Here is a 15,055-nt window from a genome sequence, read left to right as displayed (position 1 = left end):
AAGTGAAAAAATGATTGCCTGTTTTTTGGTGTTTGTTTGTTTTTCTGGAATGTTCAATTTTCTGTAAAATCAGACAAAATAGATAAAGCAGAACTGCACAGCAGGTTTGGTATATATATGTTCATGTACATACTGGAAATTTCTTTGAATTACATAGTTGACAACAAAGGGATTTGAGGCAGCTTGAGAAGAATTTTACTGTGACCTCTCCCTCTAGAGAGGTTAAGTAATGCCTCTATTGCTTTTGGCAGATACTTGTCTAACAGTGATCAGATCTGTCTGCAGTTAAATAATATGTTGTTACAGATTAACAAATACCAGGATTGCTTGATAAAATATCTTTGTGATAAAGGATTGAAATATCATCATGTTAGGAAAACAGTTTAAAGTAGTATTTGTATTCCTAAAATCGTAAGAATTGGGGAAAAAATATTTAAATTCATCATCCCTCATCATGGACAGGAGAGTCAAAGGATGTGGCTAAAATAAACTACTGTGGGGTTCACATTAGATGCCTACAGTGCTGTGTCGGGTTGCTTCTATGGGCATCCTGGCAGGAGGGTTTCTGGTTGGGATGCACTCCTGGTATCCATACTCTGCGTCTTAAGAATTTCCAAGCTCTCCCAGGCACATCTACATTATACATTGCACATACTGTCCCTGGGCACAGCGCTTACCCGCCTTGTTTCCTGTTATTCCCAGGCCTTTCTAGCACTTCTGAGTCACCATTTGTTTAGAGCAACGAGCAAATGTGCTACCCGCTGATTCAGCAGATAGTCCTATATGAAAGACCACACCTAACACTAGCCTTCAATGCCCTCTGCATCTCACACTCAGAGCATAGCCAAAATTTTGAAAGTCACAATTGCTGGTGATACCTGGAGTCTCTCAGAGCTTCTCAGTATGTAGAATAAAAACCTCTGATGGGATCAGTGTTCTTTACATGTGGGGATAAACAAGATGGGCACCTAATTTCAGCATGTGAAGAGCTACTTTAATAATTTGTCAGGAATCCACGTTGTTCCTGAATACCAGAGAAGAGATGATCACGATCCCTTGGAAGAAACAGACATTCTACATTTCCTTTTCTGCAAGCCCTTATACTGTTGAATTTTCTGTACTATCACATCTGCAACATCCCAACATTTTCTATAGTACTGGCCTCTTAGTACTAGCAAACGTAAGTTCAAATTAGTGAGATAAACGCAGGGCAATGGAAAAATTTAAAGATCAGGCTTTCTAGACTTTTCATGTTTGGCACCTTCAACTTCAGAAAAGCCAGGGCAGAATTCTCCATTCAGACTGCCGTTTTATTGCTCAGTCACTTTCAGATGTGAGATGATCTTTACTACTCTGAACAATTTGGTATTACAGAATTTTGCCACCTTGTTGCTCACCCACTTACCCAGATGGTTTCCGAATGTGTAGAACAGCACAGGTCTGTCAGAGATTCCTGTGGAGCATTACTAGTTCACTGAGGAAACAGGCTATTTACTCCCCTCTTTTGATTCTTATTTACTCTTTAAAGTCCATGTTAAGGCAGTCTCTAAATCCAGCTTTGAGTCCTCTGAGGTCCTCTGTAGATGGGCCCTAGCAGATGCCACTTCTACAATTTTGTCAGTTGCTCTTAGGCTTTAGTCATCACAGCAACCTGAACTCTATCACCCAGCTTCAGAGTTGTCCATCCATAACTTAGTTTCCCAAGCTCCTTTTCCTGATAGCAGCATCCCCACTTTAGACCTCAGTAAGAAACATTATTTTCTTCTGCTCGAGTCAAGAACCTTGTCTGGTGTAACAGATGAGGTGAACAGATTAGGTGCTGTATACCCCATGCTTCTACAGACCAATTTGTTTTATTACATAAAGGTCTCTGCAGTGGAGATCCATCACCTTGATATCAACTTCAGCTGAATCTAGAATGATAATCCAGGTTTGTTGATCACTGCATTTGAGGTCTCACATTTAAACTGACTTCCCCTTAAGGTCCATCCCTTCCTCATTCCTTTCAGTTGTAGTGTGCTGTGGCTTTTCTGCCTTGGGTCTGCAAAATTGGTTTTGTTCTGTAATACTGAAAGAACAATACTTGACAATACTTCTTAATTCTCTCAGCATTGTTTCTTCACTGAATTAAGCTTTGAAATCAGCTGATCCTATACTCATAGCCCCACAAAAGGAACAGGGAATAGCCATGCTGCTGAAAGGCTGTACTGGAAGATGAACTATGATAGAAATATTTGCAATGCCTCTTTTGTTCCCTTCTGAGGATGATGGAAAATTAATCCATTCACTTGGAAAGATACTTTCCTGCACACGCAGCCTCAGGTACCTTCTTGGGATAAGAGCCAAAGCTCTCTCAGTTTCCTTTCTTACCTCCCTGTTGTCCTGGCTGGACAAAACTCTGAGCAGCCTGGTCTGCCCCATAGCTGATCTTGCTTTGAACAGGAGGTTGGACGCTTCAGGTCCTGAAGTATTCAATGAGCCAATGGCTTTTGCGTAAAGGACTAACAGCAGCTGCTGTGAAACCTTCTATGCCTCTTGATTTTCTGGCTTATAAACTGCATAGGTTACAAGGAACAGTGAGCTCAGTTGTCTATAATAAGATCAAAGTCTAACTCTGAATCTGTGATACCTATTATTATATTAAAAAAATTATTTTTCAAAATTTCTTAGACAGAAACCAGATTTTAATATATATGTTTCACTTTGCTGACTGTGTAGAACAATAAAAGTACAAACCAGAAACGGCAGATCGAAGTGATGTGATAGGACTGTGTTTTTTTTTTTTGAGCTTTAGATATTTCTGTGTAGGTGCGAAGTCAGTCTCATTGTTAATCTATCTAAATTGGATTGTTCTTTAACAATAACAAACCTTAATTCATCATATCTATCTGTCTATGAACAGATTTGTATGATTAATGTTTGATAAGTTTGTGGGAACAGAGTACCAGAGTTCTGTAGCCATAGTAATACACTTGTCCCAATACAAAATTGCAAAGCTGTGTTTCATTTTCCTGTGCTGTTTCAAAATTAAATGGCATGCAGGCATATGAGTCTGAATCAGATTTATATGCTCAGGCTGATGCACTGATTCAGATATGGTCCCTCTCATTTGAATACAGATGAAAAAAGAAATGACAGCATACTATGAGGAGGAAGGTCTGTTCAAGTCAGACTGTGGGCATGTGTGTGAAACTGAGGGCAAAGAGCCATGAACTCCTGAATTCTCACTCAGTTATGTCATTGACTTTCAATGCAGGCAGTTATAAATCCCTGTGGCTAACATTTCCTACCCTGGGTATGTACATCCGTATTTAGGACTTTGCAGACATGCTGAAGACCCACAGCTTCTATTTATTTTTAAGGTCAGATACACCTTGTCAAATACACCTTGTCAAATACAACCATCCATCCTTTTGTAGGTAGATATTTCTAATTTGACTGTTTAAATAGAATTTTACAGTTGGCAAATAGAGATAAACAACATTCTTATTCAATTTATGTTCAATTTGTTGTCCAAACATTTGTTTTTCCTTCATGAAAGCACATACAGAAAATTACAGAGAAAACCCTTTATTTATTTTCAGGCAGTAGAGGTCAAGAAAACATGAAATACTGTGGAGTAAATGTTTTGAAGTGACTTGGAGTAGGATTCAGTGCATAATTAAGACACATAAAGTAACTACAAATGATTGTCTTTGTTTAGCCCACACCTGGGGCTAAACAATAGCCGTTTTTCTCTCACCCAGTGTCCCTCCCCCAACCAAGGAAGGAAATTGGGAAAAAGAGTGAGACTTGGAAGTTAAAATTAAAATAAAGAAACCAATATAAATGCTAACACAAAACACACAAAAGTATACTTAGCTACAGGTTGCAGCAGGTTGTCCAGGAATAGCAATCATCAGCAATGAGGGGGAAGAAAGGAGGAAAAAAAAAAAAACAAACAAGAAACAAACAAAAAAAAAAAAAAAAAAAAAAAAAAAAAAAACAGAGAAGCCAAAAAGACCAAAACCAGCCCTACCTCTCCCCACCAAGCTCTCCCTTTTATAGTGAACTTGATTGTTAATGATATGGAATACACCTGTGGACCAGCCTGGGTCAGCTGCTCTGGATTTAGCTGCTAATGGCCCTGATCACCGTGGCTGGCCACAAACTGAAACCAAATCCCAATGGAACGAAGACAGTGATCTGGGAGCATAGGCATTTGTTATACTCAGTAAAGCCTAGAAATCAATTTGGCTCACTCTAAAGTAGTATCTTGGGTAAGCTTCAGTTGCTTGAAGATAAGTATCTAGTTCTTCTTGTGATGCCCCTGGAGTATCTTAGACACCTTTTCAGGACTGGCAAATATGACACAGAACTTCAATGAGATCTGTATTCTTCAGCTGCAGAGGTTACCTAGCAGAATCTAAAGTGGTGCTACACCCCCATTTTGAACTTCTTGGCTGCGCTGATGAGCTCCTCTGACTACGGGAGCATTAGCACATGTAGACACCTAAAATTAGGTGTCTCCATCTCAGAGTCTTTCTGCAAGAGCTCTCATGCCTCAGTTTGAGGATGCTCAGCCAGAGACACGTTAAAAACAGCCTTGCTTTTTGGAATGTTCTGACTTCACTCAGTGATTTAGGCATCTTTGTTGGGTTTCCAGTTTGACAGCTAAAGAAACTGATTTATGATTGCAAATTATTTATGATTTCTCTCAGAAAAATATAAGCTACTCAGTTCCAACCACATATGTTGTTTTGAATTTTCTCTTCTGATGGCAGTTGCAGTGAGGCTTCCTAAAGCTGGACTACCTTGTCTGTGGTGCAGGACATTATGGAGCCTTAGGAGGGTGAATAAGGCATTCACACTGCATGTATATGGGACAGCTGGAGACAACCTCTATTCCACAGACCATTTCAACCCCTTCAACATCTCCATCTTGCTCTCCCCTGGACTTATTTGCACCTCTAACACTTTACTTCCCAGTCCTACATAAAAGACTGTCTCACTCCTACCAGAGTCTCACTGACACAAAGGAGGAGTAGGAAGGGGAACCTGTCTCAGAATGTCTAATTACCATCCCTTCTTCGTTGCTTCCCCCTTACTTGAACTTGACAGCTACTACTGGGCACAGCACAAACTGGTCAATAGGAGATGAAGTGGGTAAAGACTTGCTGGAATTTCTGTACACAGAAATGTGGAGATTGGAGACTGAATTTAGGAGCTAACATCCTCCTCAGGTTAGCAAACAAAGCAAGAAGATTTAATAGCAGACTGATGGTAAATATGAAATGTCATGGACCACAGAGAGTAAGCCAGAGGCTGAGCTTAGTAGGAGAGATTTCTGGATACAATTTTTCTGTTTCTTTGAGAAATGGAGGGAGAAGGAAGTGAGAACTGGAGAGATGGAGAATGGTCAGAGTAGATCTGCTCCCTGATGATCTGGAGGCAGGCAGTCAGGTTTACTAGGGCCAGAGGAGACTACGCAGTCCAGGTTATACTTTATGTAGAAAGGCCACACAGACTGATCTTTTTCCTGCCTTGTACTTACATAGAAACCATTATGAGAATGCTAAAGCATGCTTTTAATAATTATTGATCTTGTTGCAGGATTCTGGCATGATGCTAGGTCAATCCCTTGCTTGCATTTGAAGTCGGGATAGCTGTCATTCTCTTTCCAAAAGCCAGGGAACCTGTGGTTGGAGGAGTTTGGCACTGAGGGCACTTCGAGGAGAACATAGGGCAATACAGATACAGCCAAAAATTTAAGTATGAGTCTGTGATGCCAAGCTTATGTAACTGACTGTAGCATGCTAGCATATAAAGGGAGGATTACCTTTAAACCATCTCTTACATTTTGAGTATTTCAATGGAGAGAATTTGTTCAGTACCAGTTGTTACAACATGACAGATCATAGCAGTCAGCTTGGCTTTACTAAACAGTGAGGTTGCCATAGCAAACCATACTGGAACAATAAAATAGGGGCCTCTAATTACGGCAATGATGTCTGAATGCAAGAATCTCGACATAACGAAATTTAGGACAGCCTCAGGAATCCTTAGAAATTTTTGTCAAATTATTCTTCATTTGGCAAAATGCATATGCGTACTTCTATTATGAACAAAGCTAATGTGGATATTGAGTTAGTTGATCTATAATGATAGAAAAAGGATGTTTTCTTCTTCAAAAATTAAAAAATGCATCTACTGTTGAGCTGCTTCTGTAATAAATAAGCAAAGAAATGTACCATTTCTACATAATTAATTTTTGGATTAACTGCTTTACCTGAGTTTTCCAGACTTCATAAGCAACAGGTTTGTTTGTCTTCTCTTGCAGTACTCAGAGTCTGGAAAACATAGCTGCATATTTGCATTTTGAACATACACAGATGATGTGAAAGTGCAGCACATTTGTGAGTCTTTGAAAGAGGTATCTTCATTCTATTCTTTATTTTTTATTTTTTATTGCAATAATGATACCCTTATGATATTCTGTCTGTCTAGTTTGGCCTTATTCCCTTTTGCTTAGTTCACGTTAAGTCAGAACAACATTTACATTAATGTAGGTACATAATGGGACTAAGAGAATCAACTGTATGATTGCTTTCATTAGCACTTCTGTGCTGGAGACTGTAAGATATGCAAGGAGGAGCACAGCAGAGTAACTATGGCTATGCTGTTAAGACCGTCCATATGTCATTTACTCTGTGTCAGGAATTTGAAAGAGGCAGCCCTCAATCCCATCACTTTGTGTCTTTCTTTGGCTTTCTGGATGAATATAGCTAAATTTAATGTTGTGTCTTGCATATTTTCTGCAGTCTTCATATGGAAGCCTCCCATATTTCATTGAAAAATCATTGCAGCAATCTTTTCAGAGCTCTGAGTTTAATTTTCACTGTGGGACAAACCCAACAAGAATCCTAAAATCCTTAATCCTTGAAGTCTGGAGTGTATCACAGAAGTGTTAATTTTTCACTGAATGTAACAGGGGTTCATAAGTCTTCACAGCAATCAGGTATTCTTAGATTATAAAAAAATTGCAATGTATTTATCACTAACCTGACTTACTTGTTTTTATGAATCCTGATGATAGATATCTCTTGGGCAAAAGATAAGTTAACCAAAAAAAAGATAAGCCAAGCAAACTATGCAGATAGCTAAGAGTTTAATAATGGGATTTACTTAATACAGAGCTCCCAACAGGAATGAGCATTCATCTGCTAAGTGTCATAAACACTTCATCAATCAGATAGCTGTTGGCATAAGAGGAACACAGGTCTGCTGTGGGCCTGTAATTAATTTTCATTTGTCTAATAAAATAGCTAGTCCTTGGCTGATTGTATGGCTTTGCTGGAACTTCTGCATTTTCCAGCTTTAAGTGAAATTATGTATGAAACCAAATTAGCATCTTATCCTGCCTGCGATGACTGTTTCACTCAACCCACTAGAGGTCAGAGCTGTACTGCTAAGGTAGGTGGTTAAAAATCAGCTGGGAAGAAATCTCTTAAGATGTTGCCAGAAATGAAAATTTTGTTAGAGGCTTCTAAATTTTAGAGATTTAAAAGACGTTATAGATATTATTCAGTTAATATTAAATAATCCATTGTATTTAATACTGGTGAAGTAGGCCCATTTTTCAGATCCATGGTTATTATAAAAGTATATAGCCTGATTTAGCAGTGACAAAAAAATAACTAATGTTTTTAATCCATATCTCTAAAATTGTATTTAATTGTTGTTGAAGCTTTATTTCCAGCTCTGTGATTGCATTTTATACACTGGTTATTTAAGTGTCTACTTAAAGAAGATCAGAGACAGGTATAAGAGACATTTCTTAGTTCTGTAGAACAAGGGTTAATTCCAGTCATGTAACTTTCTCAGCTGCGTTTTGAAGGAATGGGTTACAACAGTAATGGTTTGTAATCCAAAGAATAGATAGGCAAGGTATTTGACATAATATTTCAAAGCTTGACACTCAGTCCAGGGACTTTTGCTCTTTACTTGCTGGTTATAAGAACTTATTTCACCTTGTTATGAATGAATAATACATAGCACGTGATCAGTACTTTGTTAACATTATTTTATTCTGCTCTTCAATATTGTCCTTTTGGTAAAATTCATACATGCGAAAGTAAAAGGGAGCCATAAGGCTCATGGCAAATCTATACAAATGGTTAATTACTCTGACCACATAAATGTGAAGGGAGCATCAGTATATATCAAAGCCAAGGGAAGGCAGGCAGGGGAGCTTGGTACTGCTTTTGTTGTAAGAAAGCAGTCATTCTTTTTCCTGCTATATTGACTGTAAGCCTAAGATAGCTAGCTCCACCTTGTGACAAGAAAAGGAAACCTGAACAGATGGGAAATTGGTATTCATCCTGAGACTAGTAGTGACGCTCATTTCTTTGACATCGTTTGCTATGAGATCAGCATTTAAAATATCTAAAACATCTCTCTAAAGTGCCAAGACTTCAGACACACAGGATTCATTTGTCAGATTGATGTCTGCTTGTATGATGGATGTGTGCCTGCAAGTGGGGAGGAGCGACAGCAGCACCAGCTCCTTGCTATGCATGTAGCATCACAGGAGGGATGCACACCTGCATTTGGAGTAGCTGCGTGTGCTGGGGGTGCTGCAGGGAAAGGCTGATAGTCCAGAGTGGCTGCTCTAGAGAGCCATGTAGCGGGATCATGCTTTTGGCTTTGCTGCGCCGTGCAGTGGGATCGTGCTTCCGGCTTTGCTGCCGTTCTACCAGCCCAGTAACCATTTTGCCCAACCAGTAGACAACAAATCCCAGATCAGGGTGACATGTGGGGCTCTGGAGTAGTGAAGCTGCAAAAACACAAACTGAAGGGACCATGGCAGAGCCAGAGACTGAGTGTGAGAGGTTTGACAGGTCTGCTCGTATTTGTTTTTAATATTTTTCATAGGGTGAAACCTCCCTCCTTCCTTAAGTTTTTTAAAAAGTCAATAATTTAAAATTTCACATATGTAGTTGTGTATTAATCCAGAACAGCCTTCTGTTTGTTACCCTTCCATTTTCACCTTGTCTTAGTGAACTGAAGTTGAGAAATGCAAGGTGGACACTTCTAAATTCTTCACAGAACTATAAGATGGTGCAGAACAAACTTATTTATCTCTGTCAGCATGAAAGGTAATATATATAGTGACAAGAAAAGGCAGAGACCCTTTTCTGTAATGTGTTTGAGAGGAACACTGTAAAAATGACCTGTAAATTTGTCATAGCTTGAATTCTACCAGATTAATTATATAGTTTAATATACTCTATGTGGAGCTTGTTCACTACAAGTTCTCACAAAGGAGAAACAGCTGCATGAGACAGAATTGTCTCTGGAAGACAGTTTGCAGTTCCAGTAGACAAGGAAGATGAATAAATCAGTGGGGTGATTCGTAAGAGAGTCACTGACCAATTCATTATATGATATCATAGACTTCATTCAACTTTTGCTATAGCACATAGACAGTCCAGGATCATCTCTTGTTTTTTTGCCAGGTCTCGCTGGCCTGCTCAGTGTCTCAGTATGACCAAATTGCCATTCTGAAACCTCAGTTGCTTTAAGCCTTTTGACTCTCACATTTTACTTTTCCCGTGATACTGTCTTTCAGGACAACCAATTTGAGAAGAGTTACTTGTTCAGTGCATCTTTGTTCTACTACTTATGCCAAAATAAATGCCAAAGTAAATATCAAGCATTGCTGCTATATAGTCATGTGTAGACGATGCAGCTGATAGCCTTAGCAATCTCATACACCTTCCTGCATGTCAGAAGCTTTCTGAAACTAATTTGATTACCCAGTATTTGGCAAGAGTTGGGGTAGTGAAGCTCTAAAGAGGGAAGAATGACAATCTTTTTCTCCATTGGGACAGACTGATGGATTGTGATGGTCTCAGGCTGGATATCCAGGGCCAGTTCTCCATGGAGAGTTTCAAAGGTGGCCCTCTGTATGGGGAAGTTCTTCATCCATTGCTTTTCATCCCACTCGTAGCACAATGTAGTCTTGTCAATGGCTGTTAGTCTTTCAGGTCTTAGACCTCTCTTCCCTTAAGAGGTAATGTGCAGCAGACTTGGACCCTCCTTGTTGCTATTGGCCTTGGCAGGGAGGTCTGGGCCTCAATAGCAGTTTTCTTTTGTGCATTGCTGAGTCCCAGAACCAGAAATGGGATGCATGTGTTGTGGAGCCTCTGCTGAGTAACAGTTTTGTTGGCACCAACCAAGAAGACAAGCCTGAGAAAGCATGGAAGGCTGTCTGATATGAACATAAGTAACAAAAAGTCAAAGCAGTTTGGGAATATAGATATTAGTAACAAAAACCTCAAAGCTTTGTGAATATGAGCATCCAGAGGCAGCAAGTTAAGACACAGTGTGCTCAATAACTGCCCATGTGAGAGCTTCTCTGAGCCTGAAGTTATCCACTGTGTGGGGCAGATGAGTATGTGTGTGGCCTATATGACATGTTAGAGAGGTGTGTGGGTAACTTCAAAGCTCTGAGGGGTACATTCTGTGCCTGGGTGTCTGTCACCTAACTGACACCCGGCACAAGGTCACTCTGTTTTGGAAGGTGGTGAGTTTACTAGCCTGAATGCACACCATGCTATGCCAACTTGCTGGAGGGCCAGAGCAAGAGCTTTGGCATGTTCATTTTACTAGTGGAAACATACTGTGATGGCCAAATTAGGCAGAGCTAAGTACCTGTGGATGTTTCATGAATGCCAACATGCTGATCAGGAAATCATATATGCTACATTGTTGAAACTGTTGAAAACAGCAACGTTGTTAATCGTAACTTTTCCCACCTTTCTCTGCAGCAGAATCGCTGGCCAGAAATTCCTTTGAAGGTAGAGCCCTTGTAACAAAACTGAAGAGCAATCAGTCCTTTCTCTCAAAAGGCAATCAGAGATTAGATCCACATTTTATTAGTCCTTTCTCTGGAGATTTTCCTCACTTTCTTCCATGTTCTTTTCTCCTGTCTGGTTTGAAGAACATTTTCTTATCCATGAAAAATTGCCCAGTTTGAATGGAGATATCAAAAATAGCTCAAATTTTCTCCACTCTTCCCTCACACGGTCTTATGCTACAAACACACATTTTTCTGAACATCCTAAAGCTGTGGGGAGGGGACTCCCTGGGAAAGCAGGAACAGTTTCTTTAATCACCCAAGCAAGGGGTGGACTTAAATGCCCACCATCCTCTTCTTTGGTAATCACACTAACAATTGTGCAACCACTAATGACAGAAAAAGGGGCTCTTCATTCTCCTCTATGGAGAGATGGATCCACTGTGTATGCTCTGAATGTGCCTCATGAATTGAACTCTTAAGGAAACAGGATTGGGATTAGAGGAACATCTAATCTGGTTCATGCATGAAATAGGTGCTGAGCCTCTCAGAACTGTCAGGACTACACCTCTGAGAATTCCCCGGTGCAGCATTCTAGGCATCAAGTGAACTCTGGTACCAGAAACTTGTCCAGCTGTGCAGTTTCTGTCTGTCCAGATTGAACAGATACCACACGGTGATTTTACTGGGCTACACTTTCAATTAACACACCTAACATGGCAGTTGGGACTCATCTACAATGAGACTGGTGCACTTAAGGGAAATCTGGATGAAGTTATTTAAAACTGATTTTAACTGTAGTAAAATTAATAACTGATCAATGAAATAGATGAAAGCAAAGCCCTTCGTTTTTTTTTTTCTCAAGCCCAGAAAGAATGCCATTACATTATACTTCTCTTTGCATGCCTCAAAATTTTAAAAGTTTCAATATGCCTCTGGTTTAAGTCAATTTAACATGCTATTCAGTATAAATAATATTATTTTTATGAAGAAGTAGCTCTGAAAAGAAGTCAGATTAAATAAATCAAACAAACTGACATAGCATGGAAAAAATCACCTGGTGAGAAGGCCAAGTATCCTTATGAAGTAACTTTTGCTTATATATCAGGTCATAATTTTATTTGAGAATATATGTTTCTTTCCAGCTATTGGCAGCCTCTGCTTTTCAGCTTTATAAGCCTCAAGTTTGTCTGTTAAGAAGAATATTGACTCAAAGCCATTTTCTTTTTGTTCCTCTCCAGATAGAATAGTCACTGCATCTTCTTTTTGTGTAGAGAATCCAGAAAGCTTTCCTATGGGAATTTGCTTCTTTTAATTTTGGCTTTTTATTTTCATGTTAATTACTATGTCTAGGGCAAACTGCTGCCTGAGGAATAACATACTATTTGACTTTGTAGATAATACACGTTTGTATATTTTTGACTCGATGGTACTTTTAATTATTGTCTAAGCCCTTGATATGTCATGAAGCACATTCTAATTTTGATGCTTCTGTTTTTTTTTGTATTAGTAGTATCACATTTGGTATGGAAAATAGGAAGTGTGTCATGGCTTCTGGTGTGTGAACGGGCTCAGAATGGACATTTCTTGCTTAGGAGTTCTACAGCTGTGGGAATGTGGACTTGATACCTGAGGACATCCTATCCATTTCTATGTTTCTGTACGTTTGTAATCTCTGTGGAGGTCCAGACAGGATATGTTATTTCTATTTTAAAATCTTATACATATTTTCATGTATCATTCAAGTATTTATATCTTCAAGAACCCAAGATGGGGGTCACGTCCAGGCTATAGATACTCAAGCTTGTGTGTCTCACTGGAAGTTTCCACATACATGTGAGGTTTCTCAGATGCTAATACAGTAATGAGAAATCAATATAGGGAATAGGGTGAGATTCAGCTGCCTGAATCCAGTGCAAGCATCTTAGAAAATTATTCAGCTAATCATCTGTAGGTGTCTCTTTTAAGATGAGCAGGATCACTCTTTAAACTCAATTGATTATATGGGCTGGAGGAAGATTTAGTTGCCTAAGCATACAAGTTTAGTGTCCTTTCTGGCGGTAGGGGTTCATTCACAGACTTCAGCTGCTGCTCCACATTTTTCTTGCAAGTCCTGTGACATAGCTGCTAGCTCAGGGTAGATGTTTTGGAACTTGTCTGGAAATCTCTCTCTAGGCCACTGAATTCCACCCTAGACCTAGTAAGGGAACATCAAAATGTAGTCTTCAAAATCTGAAACTGATTCCAGCCTTTGTCCTTCATTGTCCCGCTATCTCTGTCGATCTACCTCAGATTTTTGTGTCATGCCCAAAGAGTTGGGCACTGGTCCTACATGGACTTTTTAGACTTTAACTTACGTCATACAAATGATCCTGTTTTAAGTTAATGATACTACTCAGACACTTAAACATACTGATAAAGTTTTTAGTTAGAAATTTGAATCCGAGATTGTATAACTATATGTTCTCCTTTAGAAAATGCCTTATGAATAATATAATTTTTCAAGTATAACTCTGTGTTGTATTTCAGTTATTTGTGAAGTGATTCTCAATTGCAATTTTGAGGTCCTTCTGAATTAGTGTTATCAGTGTCATCAGTGTCACTGTTATTTGCTTTAAATAAGGGTTTTACCACCAATGCAATTTATCTAATGATGTGGGTTATGAATACTGGATGTCCTTTCTCTTGGCTCCGTAACCTCGTCTTTTAAGCAACTCCAGCTTTATTCTGATGTAGATGGCAACTGTCCAGTTCTGCAGATGGTATGAACAGGCTTAATTATAAAACCTCACTCTTCTCCTCAGCAAAGAATATTCTGAATTGCTAGACAAAAAATCAGTTTTTGAAGTTGTCCCAGCTGTAAGCTGGAGAAGTCTCTGGCATTGCCTTTTGCTATTTCTGTCTGTAACTAATGACTTCTACAAATTTTATATCATTTCAGACAGCTACTTCTTTCAAACGCACCATTTACTATATAATATATGACAAAGTATATAACATTTCATGACAATAAATGAGTGAGAATGCAGCATAAGGAACAAATAAAAATGCCTCAGTTGGAGTTTATCCAGGTACTAGGGTTGCCTTGCTGGATTTCAGAGACTTACAATGAGTGATTGATGGCACATAAAATACATAACTAAATTGAATTGACCAGTAAGTTTTGCCTCTTAATTTTGTTGCTTCAGAGTTGTTCTAATTATCAAAAGAAAAAGCAGTTTAAAATGTACCCAGTAAGAAATAATTGTTTCATATCTCCAGTTGTTATTTTAGAAAAAATCCCCACTCTTTACAATCAGTCCCCCTTTAAGAAAAAGAACAACCTCTGTAAATGTGGAGAAAGTTAGCCAAGCACTTAAATGGAAAGCTCAAAATTGCATGAAAGAATGGGAGAAGTTTCAATAAAAAACAGATTATGTCACTCCCTCGTTATATGTCTGATTTGCTGCTGATAGATTTCCTTTCCTGCCCCGCCCCAAAACAGCACAGTGCAAATAGCATGTGACTTGCGTAGCAGATATGGTAGATACACTTTGAACAGATAAATGATAAAACCATATAGCTTGGAATATAGTCTAGCTAGAATTTCCAACTGGAATTATCTTGCAAACCCAGCAAGAGGTGGACCAAATGGTTTAGGGTTCTTTTTTCACCAATACTTTTTCCTTTGTTTCTTTCTTTGTGTGAGAATGAAATAGAATAGCATTTAAGTTTTATGCCATTTTCTTTGGGTTTTTGGGTTTTTTTTTTTTTTGTTTTTAATTTTTTTTCCCCTTCTAGTCCTCTGTAAGTTTTAGAACCACTTCATTAGGAAAATTATAATGGAAGAAAAGAAAAGGAAGAACGAGGAAATATGTCTGTATTTGGGGGAAACTTCTGAACTTTACTAAATCATTTGTTTTCAGGGGTGAAAAGAGTAAACGATATTTCCAGTCATTAATTTTCCTTTTGGTAGGGAGGTTGAGTAAGAGAATCACTTTGCACAATTTCTCATCATACAAAAAGAGCAAAAATAGGCATTTCTGATTAGTCAAATGGATAAAAGATGGTCTGCATAACTGTTAGAAATGGTTGTCTAGAACCAAACTCTGGCTCAGCTTATCCCTGAACTGATGATTGTGGGGAACAAACCAAACATTATTAAAAGAATATCCCTCTATATTTACATTTCCCTGCTCTTTTCCTTAAATTGTGTGCTAGTGGCCACTGCTGGCA

This window comes from Nyctibius grandis, chromosome 2 (genome assembly GCF_013368605.1).
Source record: "Nyctibius grandis isolate bNycGra1 chromosome 2, bNycGra1.pri, whole genome shotgun sequence".
In the NCBI taxonomy this organism is placed as follows: domain Eukaryota; kingdom Metazoa; phylum Chordata; class Aves; order Nyctibiiformes; family Nyctibiidae; genus Nyctibius; species Nyctibius grandis.
This window is presented reverse-complemented; position numbering follows the sequence as displayed.